The sequence below is a fragment of the Argiope bruennichi genome, chromosome 11, assembly GCF_947563725.1.
Source record: "Argiope bruennichi chromosome 11, qqArgBrue1.1, whole genome shotgun sequence".
NCBI lineage: Eukaryota > Metazoa > Arthropoda > Arachnida > Araneae > Araneidae > Argiope > Argiope bruennichi.
In genome coordinates this window covers 85,794,797-85,809,920 of record NC_079161.1, presented here as the reverse complement: position 1 = coordinate 85,809,920, position 15,124 = coordinate 85,794,797, and positions in this window count along the sequence as shown.

Sequence of the window (15,124 nt, the reverse complement as noted above, 5' to 3'; positions counted from 1 at the left end):
ATTTTTAGCCGTGAGAGAAATAGGATTTTTCTATGTAGATAGTTTCTACATATACAAGATAAAGCAAAATACATGTATCTACATCTACACGTCACACAATTTTCCAATTCTTATATTTTACACTTCAAGATATTTTAGAACTGTTCATCCTAACTTTTACTAATCAATTAATTGCTACTCGAAACTATTGTTTGAATGATATTTTTTGTTTCACTACTTGGCGAATATGTGCCAAAAGTGGCTCTAAGTTGGAGTTTTCGCTCTACGACTTGGGAACAAATTTTTAGACAAAGGAGATTTACTTACTTTAATTTCTTAGTAGATACTGAATATTTAAAGTGAATACCACTTTTTAAAGAAGTCAATCTAAAAGATTTTTTGATCTAGGATACTTAATATTTTCGAGTTCAATTTTGATATGATAACAACGTTGAACTCTAGATATCAATACTGATAAAAACATAAATCCAATAATTGCAAAATTCCAATAGCACTTAATTAATATTTGCATGTAGCAAAATACATCCTGTACTACACGGAATGTAACACGCATGAAAATAAATATATTTTGAGGAATAATTTTTTGTTGTGCTTATATTTTTGTAGAAATGTATCTATTTGCAAGCCGATTTTGAAGTGTGCATTTATATTAGCGTTTTTTTAAAAGAAATCACGAACATTTTATTGATTAAAAATATATAATTTATTTATAATAATAATTTTTAATTAATATATTTAATAATGAATCTCAATGATATGACTCAAGCAATCAATAAGAAAATTTTTGATAATAATAATTTTTAATTAATATATTTAATAATGAATCTCAATGATATGACTCAAGCAATCAATAAGAAAATTTTTGATAATAATAATTTTTAATTAATATATTTAATAATGAATCTCAATGATATGACTCAAGCAATCAATAAGAAAATTTTTGAATTCTAGAAAATAAGAAGTTAAATGGAGACCAAACATTTATAAATTATCAGAAATGATAATCGTTGACACGCTTGAAAAAGTGCAACTTTGAAGTAATACTGCACCAACAATTCAGGTCAGTTCTTCTTTAACTTTCAACAAAGAGAAAAAAAATCGCATGATCAGATAATTGAAGAAACAATAAAAAGTTTTTGAAATTCAGGGCTACAACGTAACCTATTGCTAGAAATTAAATAAAACAATATTTAAAAAAAATGAAAACATTTAACAAAAATTCTGATGCTTATTAAACTGATATCATTAAAAAAAATTAAATTTTGAAAGTCTGGAAAATTTAGTTTTTTGCTATAATATTTTTAGGTGTTATCACGTAAAAATTTCTAATTAAAATTTCAAAAAACTCGTTGAGCAGCAACGCAACACACTCACACCCACACCCACCCACACACACGCACACACCCACCCACACACCCACACGCACGCACACACACACGCACACACACACACACACACACACACAAATTCATCTCTATTATTAATTCAGAAACCGTATTTTCTTGTTAAATGATCTATAAAATATTCCTCATAAAATAATTTCAATAAAAAATAAAACTTTCCAACTTTTTTCTAAAACATTTAGTTTTCTTGCACTTCTTTAACCTTTTCTAGGGCCGTGGGAAGTATGCTTCCCACCAAATGTATCAATCTTTGTATGAAATTATGTAGGTTGGCATAAGTTCTGACACACTTTTTTAGAAAGACAGAAACTTAGGTGCATCAGTTCTTTATCTCACACAAAATAATGTGTCTTGATTTGTTACTTCATTATTAATGAACCAAATTAATTAATTAATTAAATTAAATTTATCTAATAAACTAAATGAATCCCTTTTCTTATTCTAATTTCAAGACTAAAATTATTTTAACATAACATGACTAGAAAAAAATGGCCCTTTAAAGGGTTAAGCAGTATATTCGCACATTTTAAGTTTTAGTTTGTATATGGAAACTAATTTGTCTTAATACGCTTAATTTTTTAAGGCTTCAGAAAAAGTTTTAAAAGGATTCTTAGTTATTAGGAAAGAATATTAATTCAACTTTAAAAGATTAAGGCTGCATGATGCTATTATTTCAAATATAGCAACGAAGATGCAAAGAAAATCCAAGCCAAGTTTAAAATAAAGGGAAAAACAGAAATTCTTTTTGCTGGTTCAAAATAAAATTCTGTGAAAATTTTTCAAATATTTTCATAACTTAGCTTTAATCAAAAATTTAGTTTATTTTATCATTGTAAATTGTTCTAACATAAAATTTTTATTGATCACAAGTTCATTTATTTTAGGCCAATCATCTGTAGAGAAAGTCTGGGCACTGATTGGGGTATTTTCTTTAAGAGGTCTTTTCTTAAGAGATAAAAAGGTCTAAAATTGTACGTTGAAAAATAAAAGCAATTTTCAGATTTTCATAAATTAAGACAGTTTTATTGAAGGATTTAGTTGACAGGAGTGCAACTCTTTTTATTTAAAATATTAGTTTATTAAGAATATTTTATGAAATATCATTCATAGAGCAGAAGAATTTTGTAAAAATTTTAAATCCGTTATTCATCAGAACGCTTATTAACTCAAGATACATAAAATATAATTATTTACTTCTTTTTTTTAGCATATGTATGTTTATTTCTAAAGATTTTCAAATTGCTGTTTGACCCTGATTAGAGTGAATATCCAGTATATATTAAGCCATGTTTACCCAAAATGAAACTGTTTTATTGAATTAATAAAATAGATATTGTGAAAAATTTTAGAAAACTTTTTCTTGCATTTGTTTTTTAAAAAAATCTCATGTCTTATATTTATTTCATTTCATGCAGACACGATCCGAAGATTGCATTTTTATATGTTTAATTTGCAATGATAGTTAACTTTAAAAAAATAAGCAGAGCTTTATTCAATATGATGGCAACACACTGAAGAAAGCTAATTTTTTTCATGCACGCGTAATGTATTCGTGCAGATTACATTTTATTTTTATTTTGTATAAAATTTATTGATAAAAAATATAGTTAAAATATTTTTTTTAATTCACAAAAACTTGAAACTTAATTTATATGTTGAAATATTAGTATCATTCAAAAGATAATTTTTTTAAATTTTAAGATGATGTAAAGCCTCTTTTTGTTCTGCAATATTTTTGGAATTTATCCTGGAAAGGTACCAAAATCTCCTTTAGTTTTTTATTAATGAAAATTCTTATTAAAATTTCAAAAAAAAAAAAATCGTTCCGACGTGAACATTCTCCGCTCTCCAATATATGTATATGCAATGTTTGGTATCTCTAGGTAAAACCTTCTGGCATATTGAGTGACAACATACATATACACGCACGCACAAATTCACACATATACAAACACAAGCACGCGCATACATTCATGCTTATTATAAAAAAAGATTCATTGCAAAACTTCATACCTCCGCATGGTCTTTATCAACTATCTTCGCCAAAAGCATAAGGTTATTAATACTTATATATTTGAGAATATGTGGGATAGTTTCTGAGAGACCATCCTTGCTTTTTTAAGTGGAACTCAAACGATTTTTTTTAATGCAGTAGTCCTGCAATATTCTTTCTACGTCCTGTCATATTCTAAAACCATTATTAAAAAAAGAACGCTTTTTACAAGCATTGACTCCCAAGTTTTTTTTTTTTTTTTTTTTTTGCAGATTTAAAAGTGTGTACGCATAATAAATTATTATTATTATTATTATTTTGCATTTTGTTTATTTTGAATTTCTTCTAGATATTGAGGCTTAAAACAATTCCCTATAAAAAACATTTTACATAAATTTAAATTCTTCTCTGTCGTCATATTTTGTGAGAGTATCAAATTAATTAATGGTAATGTAAATGTATTTCGTTTTCATGATTTACTTGTATATTTTAATGTTATTATCACTGATAATTTTTATTTCAATATGAAGATTTTCTGTTTCAATTTTTTTGGTTTGCAACAAAAATGTGTTTCACAGCGTTTGCCTTCAGCATTCAGCTTCATAAACACAATTTTGTTAAATATTTCCTTTGGTGCTCTCTTCTCCATAAAATAATTCATTTTTCTTTTGATTTATTCTATATTTATATTCATTTTAGTACAAGTTTATGCATATATCACTGTAATATATACCTTACATTTAAAAGAAAAAGAAAAGTTTCTGTTGAATTCCATAAAGTAGTCCAATTTAACAGGCTGCAAAATCTCGAAGCAAAATCTTTTCCCCTTTTAATGTCAATAAAAAGGGAGAAGCGAACAAATAAATGGAGGGGTAACCGAATGTCATCCTATGTGCCCTATATGCCCTCGGAATTGTTTAAATAATCGTAGGCCTTTTTATTATAGAGGCATGGTGTTATCATGTTTGTTCATGTATTGGATATCTATCATGTAATGACAGTAAATTTTTGAAAGTTATACATAAAGAGAGTGGGAGTAGGCTTACTTTAGGAGTTTAACTGGTAGGAAAGTAGAATCCGCAGGAAAGAAATCTTGTTTGAAAAATTTAGAAAATGATCATCATTATCTGGTTGCGAGAATCGTCAAAATAGGTATCCTGTTTTGATAAAAAAAACAAAAAAACAATCTTGTTTTGAAAAAATCATAAAAATCCATTCAGTAGAATAGGAGATTAATTTTTAGCCGAATGATACAGTTAAAGATGACAAATTTACAGTTTTCAGCAATAAAATAACAAAATTTGGAAAAGTTATATTTCAAACTGAAATTGCTGACAAAGATATCATTCTCAGAATTTAGTTACGGTTTTGAAGTGATAAGCATATTTTCAAATAGATTGCTTGTAGCTTCGTAAATTGGAACCTAATCCAACTGAATTTTGAAATATAGGTATACAACATTTATTCTTCTGTATATCTGTATACGAAGGATTGTATAAGAAGAAGAAAAATGTCGGTATACGCAAATAACAAAATTTGGAAAAGTTATATTTCAAACTGAAATTGCTGACAAAGATATCATTCTTAGGATTTAGTTACAGTTTTGAAGTGATAAGCATATTTTCAAATAGATTGCGTGTAGCTTCGTAAATTGGAACCTAATCCAACTGAATTTTGAAATATAGGTATACAACATTTATTCTTTTGTCTATCTGTATACGAAGGATTGTATAAGAAGAAGAAAAATGTCGGTATACGCAAATAACAAAATTTGGAAAAGTTATATTTGAAACTGAAATTGCTGACAAAGATATCATTCTCAGAATTTAGTTACAGTTTTGAAGTGATAAGCATATTTTCAAATAGATTGCGTGTAGCTTCGGAAATTGGAACCTAATCCAACTAAATTTTGAAATATAGGTATACAACATTTATTCTTTTGTCTATCTGTATACGAAGGATTGTATAAGAAGAAGAAAAATGTCGGTATACGAAAATAACAAAATTTGGAAAAGTTATATTTCAAACTGAAATTGCTGACAAAGATATCGTTCTCAGGATTTAGTTACAGTTTTGAAGTGATAAGCATATTTTCAAATAGATTGAGTGTAGCTTCGAAAATTGGAACCTAATCCAACTAAATTTTGAAATATAGGTATACAACATTTATTCTTTTGTCTATCTGTATACGAAGGATTGTATAAGAAGAAGAAAAATGTCGGTATACGAAAATAACAAAATTTGGAAAAGTTATATTTGAAACTGAAATTGCTGACAAAGATATCATTCTCAGAATTTAGTTACAGTTTTGAAGTGATAAGCATATTTTCAAATAGATTGCGTGTAGCTTCGGAAATTGGAACCTAATCCAACTAAATTTTGAAATATAGGTATACAACATTTATTCTTCTGTCTATCTGTATACGAAGGATTGTATAAGAAGAAGAAAAATGTCGGTATACGCAAATAACAAAATTTGGAAAAGTTATATTTGAAACTGAAATTGCTGACAAAGATATCATTCTCAGAATTTAGTTACAGTTTTGAAGTGATAAGCATATTTTCAAATAGATTGCGTGTAGCTTCGGAAATTGGAACCTAATCCAACTAAATTTTGAAATATAGGTATACAACATTTATTCTTTTGTCTATCTGTATACGAAGGATTGTATAAGAAGAAGAAAAATGTCGGTATACGAAAATAACAAAATTTGGAAAAGTTATATTTCAAACTGAAATTGCTGACAAAGATATCGTTCTCAGGATTTAGTTACAGTTTTGAAGTGATAAGCATATTTTCAAATAGATTGCGTGTAGCTTCGTAAATTGGAACCTAATCCAACTGAATTTTGAAATATAGGTATACAACATTTATTCTAATGTCTATCTGTATACGAAGGATTGTATAAGAAGAAGAAAAATGTCGGTATACGCAAATAACAAAATTTGGAAAAGTTATATTTGAAACTGAAATTGCTGACAAAGATATCATTCTCAGAATTTAGTTACAGTTTTGAAGTGATAAGCATATTTTCAAATAGATTGAGTGTAGCTTCGAAAATTGGAACCTAATCCAACTAAATTTTGAAATATAGGTATACAACATTTATTCTTTTGTCTATCTGTATACGAAGGATTGTATAAGAAGAAGAAAAATGTCGGTATACGAAAATAACAAAATTTGGAAAAGTTATATTTCAAACTGAAATTGCTGACAAAGATATCGTTCTCAGGATTTAGTTACAGTTTTGAAGTGATAAGCATATTTTCAAATAGATTGAGTGTAGCTTCGAAAATTGGAACCTAATCCAATCAAATTTCATATTATAGCTATACAACATTTAACCTTTTGTCCATCTGTATACGAAGAATTGTATAAGAAGAAGAATATAAAGAATATCTGTATACGAAAATAATAATATTTGCAATAGTTATATTTGACTGAATTTGTTTCCAAGGATATTGTCCTCAGGATTTGTTTGTTCATAGTTTCAAAATGACGAATTTATACCGAAACGGATTATGTTTAGCTTCGAAAATTGAAACTTAATCCAACTAAGTTTCGAATTATACTTGTATAAGTTTTATTCTTTTGTCTGTCTGTATATGAAGAATTGTGTAATAAGAAGACGAAGAAAATCGTTATACAAAAACATTTTTGGAATAATTATATTTAAGATTGTATCTGTCGAGAAAGATATTATCCTTAGGATTTTGTTTACAGTTTTGAAGCGATGAATCTTTTTCTAAATAGTTTATGTTGTCTTCGAAAATTGAAACTTAATCCAACTAAGTTTCAAATTATATTTGTATAAGTTTTATTCTTTTGTCTGTCTGTATATGAAGAATTGTGTAATAAAAAGACGAAGAAAATCGTTATACAAAAACATTTTTGGAATAATTATATTTGAGATTGTATCTGTCGAGAAAGATATCATCCTTAGGATTTTGTTTACAGTTTTGAAGCGATGAATCTTTTTCTAAATAGATTATGTTGTCTTCGAAAATTGAAACTTAATCCAACTAAATTTCGAATTATATTTGTATAAGTTTTATTCTTTTGTCTGTCTGTATATGAAGAATTGTGTAATAAGAAGACGAAGAAAATCGTTATACAAAAACATTTTTGGAATAATTATATTTGAGATTGTATTTGTCGAGAAAGATATCATCCTTAGGATTTTGTTTACAGTTTTGAAGCGATGAATCTTTTTCTAAATAGATTATGTTGTCTTCGAAAATTTAAACTTAATCTATCTATATAAATCAAATCCAACTTATAATTAATTTCGAATTACGGTTAGAAAATTTTATTCTTTTGTGCATCTGTATATGAAGTATTTAAAGAGAGAATAATAGAATAGTAAAAAAAAGAAAAATCATCATTATTATCATGGCACACATCCATGGTTTAGACTAATTTTTTTTCAATTCATTATCGCAGTACACCCCCAAACTCAGAATTCCTAGGGATTTATGTCCTTTAAATGGGTATAAACGGAAAGATTTATTGGAAAGACAATTACATGTTAAAAAATATACCACAATGCAGAAAGTATTTGTGAGGAATAAAGTGTATTTGGTGAGGAACAAAAAGCTCATGGTATCCGATGCAAAGTTTAGTTTACCTTGGGAAAAGGCTGTATTTGGAAGAGAATATATAAATCCTTGGAGAAGGCGGATTTGGAAGAGAGTAAAAAATATTATTCTAGATATTGATCTGAGAAAAAGAGATTATCATCCTTCTGAAGGATTTTCACTGGGGTTGTATCTTCCTATAACAAGAAAAAAATAATTTCTCAAATTAAGTCTGTTAGTTTACCTGCCTGTCAATCTTTCTGCTATAACTGAAAAAAAAAACTGCACAGAGTAAAATAGAGAAATATGGTGTGCTAGCGCTATACTAAAGTGTATCTATTTAGTAAGTGTATAGACTTTGAAGAAAATTCTTCTATGTAAATTTTGTCTGTCCATCCATTGTAAGTGACAGCTATAACTAAGAATTTCAGTCAGTTGCTTGACATTTATCATCAGAATCTAAATACCTACTAAACATTGTAATTAATCTGTATCTAAATAACGCTTGTTTTATGTATTGCATGTTAAATGTGGTAAAATATGAAGCATCTTAGATGAATGAAATATGTGCTTTTGTAACATAGTTAAAAAAACGCAGCATCTTAGATGAATGAAACATATGCTCTTGTAACATAGTTAAAACGCAGCATCTTAGATGAATGAAAATGTGCTCTTGTAACATAGTTAGTTCAAAAACGCAGCATCTTCGATGAATGAAACATGTGTTCTTGTAACACTGTTAGTTCAAAAACACAGCATCTTAGATGAATGAAACATGTGTTCTTGTAACACTGTTAGTTCAAAACGCAGCATCTTAGATGAATGAAACATATGCTCTTGTAACATAGTTAATAAACGCAGCATCTTAGATGAATGAAACATGTGCTCTTGTAACATAGTTAGTTGAAAAACGCAGCATCTTAGATGAATGAAACATGTGTTCTTGTAACATAGTTAGTTCAAAAACGCAGCATCTTAGATGAATGAAACATGTGCTCTTGTAACATAGTTAGTTGAAAAACGCAGCATCTTAGATGAATGAAATTTGTGTTCTTGTAACACTGTTAGTTAAGAAACGCAGCATCTTAGATGAATGAAACATGTGCTCGTGTAACCAAACGAACTTTTTAACGTACAATTCATTCACGAATTCGGACATCCTCCACGCTTTTGCTCATGAGTCAGGGTGCGTTTATTTTATCAAAATGGACGTGAGAGGAAAGATAAAATGATGAGATATTTACATAAGTAATAGGGTAAACTTAAATTACCCGTGGAATTAGGAGACGCCGAAACCCTTCAATTATATGTTTATCAACCACCTAAATATAAATGTCGGAAAGTACTAATTTTAGAATCCTTAAAGAATAGTATATTAAAATTTTGCTCAAAATGGTCGAAAGGAGAATGTGTATTTCTATCAAATTTTGAGTAAAAGCCCTTCAGAGGAATTCCATCTGTCCGGCTTTTGGAATATAAATTAACATGATATTCATAAACTGTAGAGAATTAGGTAGATAAAATTGTATGCTCAGAATTGGCATCTATAGTCTAGAAACAATCAAATTTTCAGCCAAATCTAACAATGGGTTGACTATCTGTAGGTCTGTTCTTAAGTATATCAAATTTGGTTGTGATTTTGTGATTACAAGTGTAGTTTTGTGTCAAATTTTTGTTTCAATCGATTGGAAAAAAATCATCTAAAACACAAATTTGATTTTCCGATACTATATTAACTGCATTTCTAGGATGAATCTCCAAACAACTCTCCAAAGGATGGCACAATAGATTCAATAAAAATGCTAAAATCACGCTAAAAATATTACTGTCTTGACTTACTTTATTAGACAGGACGAGAAAAAGTATTGGGTGGCCTGTTCCAGCTGGTTTATTTTTTTAGTCGTAATACGAAAAACAAAACTTTCAGATGTGGTATTCTGAAAACAAAATTTTAAATATTCCTGTCATTCACTTTTCCACTGATTCTCGCAATGTTTTTTTTTTGGGGGGGGGGGCAGGGATAGCACCTTTAACCCTGTCACTACTGCTCCGGCCGAACCGGCCTTGCAACTTCTACACTGGTGAGTCGATTTCTGTTTCAAATCATGGGTGTAGAATGTAAAGACAGGATATCCTTGGTGGTAACACGCTTTCCATCATACACCCGTCCTTTGAAACATAGACCGGCCTGCCAGGATAGAATTTGTATGGCCGGTTGGCCCGGGTCAGTAGTGTAAGGGTCAAAAGGGAGTTTTTAAGAATATTTCGAAGTGTTGACTCTCACAGATTTTGACGTGCTTTGCACTCCCATTAGATTATGATTTGGGACTGAATATCTATTGTATGTAAAAAAAAGTTTTTTAGCTTTTACATAGTCTTCTTAATTATTAAACACAGCTCTTTCCCCTTTCTAACTTTTTAACTAGTATCTGTCTCTCTTTTCAAACTTGCAATGATTGTTCAACATTCTCCAGTTCGTGAAAAAGTACTCTTAAGTACTTATTCTTGTTAACCCTTAACTGGGAACGTGTGGTCTGTGAGACCACTAGTGATGGATTTTCGGTCACCCCTATTCTATTTTAGCTCAATTGAATGGACTGACATTGTGGCTTCCTGTTGTGTGACCTTCAATACATGTTCACTTTTTCAACCGATTTCAGCAAATGCTTTTTAAAATAATTCAGTCATTTCTTCGAGTGCGGTCTCTAAGACCGCACGTCCCTGTTAATGCTCCAGTGATAAACAAGACTAGCAGATTGCTCTAAAACGTGGGCCCCGAATTATCATCCAATTTACTGATCCTATTATCGAGCAGCGCTCCAGACACTTTTAAATGAAGCAGAAAGTAATTTTAGTGATACGACTAATTGTACAGAAGATTTTTTTGATGAAAGTTCGCATTCAACTGATTCTGATATGTATGTTCAAAAATAATTAATTTTTCTAGTGATAATGTATTTTGAAAAATTTATAAAATATATTAATATGCCAAGAGATACGTATACAAAATTGATAGGTTGATTTTTATGCTAGTTCTTAACCCGTATGTTTAAAATGCCTTGAAAACCGTGCTATGTAAGTCACACAAACCGATAAAAAAAGGGTCAATTTTAACCATTGTCATTTTTTTTATATTTCATATAATTGTTGAATTTTACATTATATCGTCTTCTATATACCTTCATATACTGTAAAAATATGATTTAAAAAGTAAAGAGTAATATGCTTTTTCAAGAATATTATTTATTGTAACATGTCATTTGAGAAGAAAATGCATGTTCCAACGCATTTCCTTTTTTCAATGACAATATATTTTGAAAAATTTCTAAAGCATATCTATTTATCCAGAAAAATATCTGCAAAATATATTGGCAGTTTTTCATACTAATACATTCATTAGAAAATTTAATTTGAATGTAAATGAAATGCTGGCTCCTATGTCGCACCTCCCCAGTGAAGTCCTAAAATTTCACCTTCCCAGTTAAGGGTTAAGAGAGCACTTTAAAGTTCTCTCAAATAGAAGAAAAAAATATCTATTATCAGGAAATTAGTAATACATTTTTTAGGATTTACATATGGTAACATATTTCTTTCAGTTAATTTTTCAACTGATATTGATCTGTTCATTGATTTTTCAGTATTCACGGCATATCATGACACTACATAATAATGATATTCCTAGTGAAAATGCCCGTAATTTACAGTTCCTAATTAACCGAAAACAAATTCGAATTATCTAATTTGCTTATTTTCAATTAAATCATTTGTAAAATAATTCAAAAAATTTATTTATAGCCGCATTTTGGTTTGAAACCATTTCGTCTGAATAAAATGTTTGATACTTGGGGAGATTAAATTATTTTTAACTTTTCTTTCTGCAGTATAAGCGTTAATAATTGTATAATTGTGTGTTCTCGATGATAATTTGTTATTACTCTATTTTCATGAGACAGTATCAATTAATAAATTAATGAATTTTGATTTTGATTCAATGCTGATGGCGCTTCCTTGTAGACAGTTTAATGAAGGATTGATTCACAAAAATAAATGACAAATTACTATATGTGTGATAAGTAACTATAAATTTATGAAAAAAAAAACATAAGTTAATTTAATTTAAATTTTAAAGTGAAACGAAATAATAAAAGTGCCCTTAAAAATATTTCTATAAGATTTATAATTTTCATTTTAAATATTTATTTCTTACACAAACCAGTCGGCCAAACAATGTGTCTGAGTACAGAATAATTATTTAGACACTGCAAAACCAATTACTTTAAAGTGATAAAATATTCATTTATTTATTTTCTTTAATAGAAAAATATTTTTTTCCTGGTTTACTTTTATTATATAGATTAACAACAAAATTATCGTGAATTTATTTTTACAGTGAATTAAACCGTAAAAATATAACTTTTGATAAAGACTTAAAAATAAATTGAGGTGCTTTTTTACCCTAGAAACATAAAAGAAAAAAAATAATAAAATTGGTAAAATTGAAGAAGCAATGAAATAACAGAAATTTATTAAAATATTAAAAAGTGCAGCATCTGCTCTTAACAAACTCTTCCTCGAACAATAGACCGAACGATTCTTCTTTGTGGATTGTTTCTATTCCAACAAATTGTTTTCGTTACATTTTTTAACTATTACGAGTTATATTGTTATCTTCATTATGGATAACTAAATTTTATTAAAACAAAAATAAAATATATGAAAGAATGCAACAACTTAGCAATTTTACGAAATCGTCTGAAGATGCAAAAAAATTAAATTAAAACAAAGGCAATATAAATAGAGACAGATGCAATATATTAAGCGAACCATTTAGCTAAGCATAACATTTATCTAGTAATTTTAAAATTTTACATTCCAATAGAAATATGTATTTTATTATTTTTCTGAATACAGATGTATTATTTGTATTATTTTAATATCATTTTGTGTATTATCTTAATTTTCCCGTTATATGGTTATGCATGCAATTACATTACGGATAAGAGCGGAAATGTTTAAGAATAATAAATTCTTTCACCATTCTTAAATGTAAATATAAAAAAAATTAAAAAATTAAAAAACATGTGTAAAAAATTTAAAAAAAAGAAAAATTATAAATTTTGCTAAAATTTATTAAACATAAAAAATGCTAAGTTTACTTTAAAAATTGAATATGGTATTAAAAAAATCTACATGTCAATATCTAAAAATTGATTAAAAATAAAATGTTAAGAAAGGTATCAATAAAAAGTTATATACAGGGTGATCAAGAAATAGCAGGAGGTGTTTGGAGCCCTGTAGCCTGTTATGTACTGGACGAAATATAACAAAATTTTACATTATTTACATTGTAACCAATTTTAAATTACATTGCAGTATGCGGTTCCGATTTATCAAGAAAAAAATTAGTACCAAAAACGTCCTATAGGGGAAATACTGGCACTGCGATCGAAAACTTTATAATTATGTAATTAATTAAACTTTATAATTATGTAATTAAAATTATGTAATTTGCTTATACGAGTACTTTGTGACATGACATCGAAGATGAAAGGAAGGGTTGCGGGAATTTACGTCATTTTGCAAGAATCGCATGTCGATTGCGTAGTCATTACATGAACGTGCCTTATTAGTCAAGCTGTTTTATCAGCGGGCTGAAAATGCTAATTCTGCTCTTCGTAAAGACCAGCGATTAAAACAGTTACGCAGAGGGGAGATAACCATAACTAAATCTGGAAGAATGTTTGAAAGATTTGAAACAACAGGAATTCTTGGTATGCAACCAGGACGAGGACGTAAAGTTATCGAGCAAGAAAAAGTTGAAGAAGTTGCACAGGCCGTTATGGATCAGGCGATAGCTAATAAGCAGGTTATCAGCAGTGCATGTTCAATATCACGACAGACAGATACCCCGTTCTCGACTATGCAGAAGATATTGAGTAAGATCCGGAACTTTTAGCCGTATAAAATAACACCTATTACCAGATGACACTGATCTGAATCTTGGCAGATTCTGGTTGCGAGGTGGTTCTGGTTCACTTGAAAGGCATTGTGTATCAAGGATATGTTCTTGACATTCCTACTCTAAAAGATCAAATAACGTTACATGTCATATTGCTACAATGCTGATATGCTGCGAGCCACTGTCGAAAACCTCTTGTACCGCACAATTACTGGAACATCAAGTTAGTGGTCATCTTGAACCAAATTTGTAAATTTCTATAATAAACTTTTTTCATTGGTATTTGGTGCGTTGCTTTTTGCTGTTTCCATTGGCAGTTATGTATTCTTTTTCCACATATAAACGTTTCCATCGCCAGTATTTCCCCTATCGGCGTTTTTGGTACTAATTTTTTTTCTTAATAAATTAAAACCACATACTTTTATGTGTATGGTGGCCAAATTTTGTTATATCTCGTCCAGTACATAACATGCTACAGAGGTCCGAACACCTCCTGTTATTTCTTGATCACCCTATATATTTATATAAACAAACTCAAAATTCTCAGCTCACTAAAAAAAATTATTTTGAGATCATAAAATTTCCTGATAATAATTCCTGGCTGTTTGCAGATGTTTATAAAAATCGCAAAAAAATGTTTGAAAAAATATCTGCAGACGATATTTACTACAGATGTATTTAAATACAGTTTTTCAAATTTTATTTACAGTAGTATTTACATCTAGCTTTTGTTTTAGAAATATTTAATTCAATTTTATTATATAAAAATTATTATATGATGTGGTAATGGTTACAATTTTCATGTATCCTTTCTTTAAATTCCAAATTCACTTTATTTTTCTTAAGATATAATGGCAAATTTTTTATTATAATGTCGAAACTTTCTTGATTAGTGTATTCAAGCTGCTGCTTGAAGCTTTTTTTCTTGCGACTTTTATATCTTAAATTTGATTTAAAATCATTTTAAACTTTTTATGTAGGAAGGCTGACACATTTTAAAGTAACTTTCGAATTTATTTTAGAGAAATGCAAGATTAAAAAGTTACTAAAATTCGGAAGAATAATTTTCTTTCTAGATGTGTTATTTGTTTCAAGTGCAGATATCCAAATTGCATTTTCTACTAGAAACGAAATTTGTTTTAAAATTATATTCTACATATAAAAATAAATTTTAAAAATTCAAATTTTAGG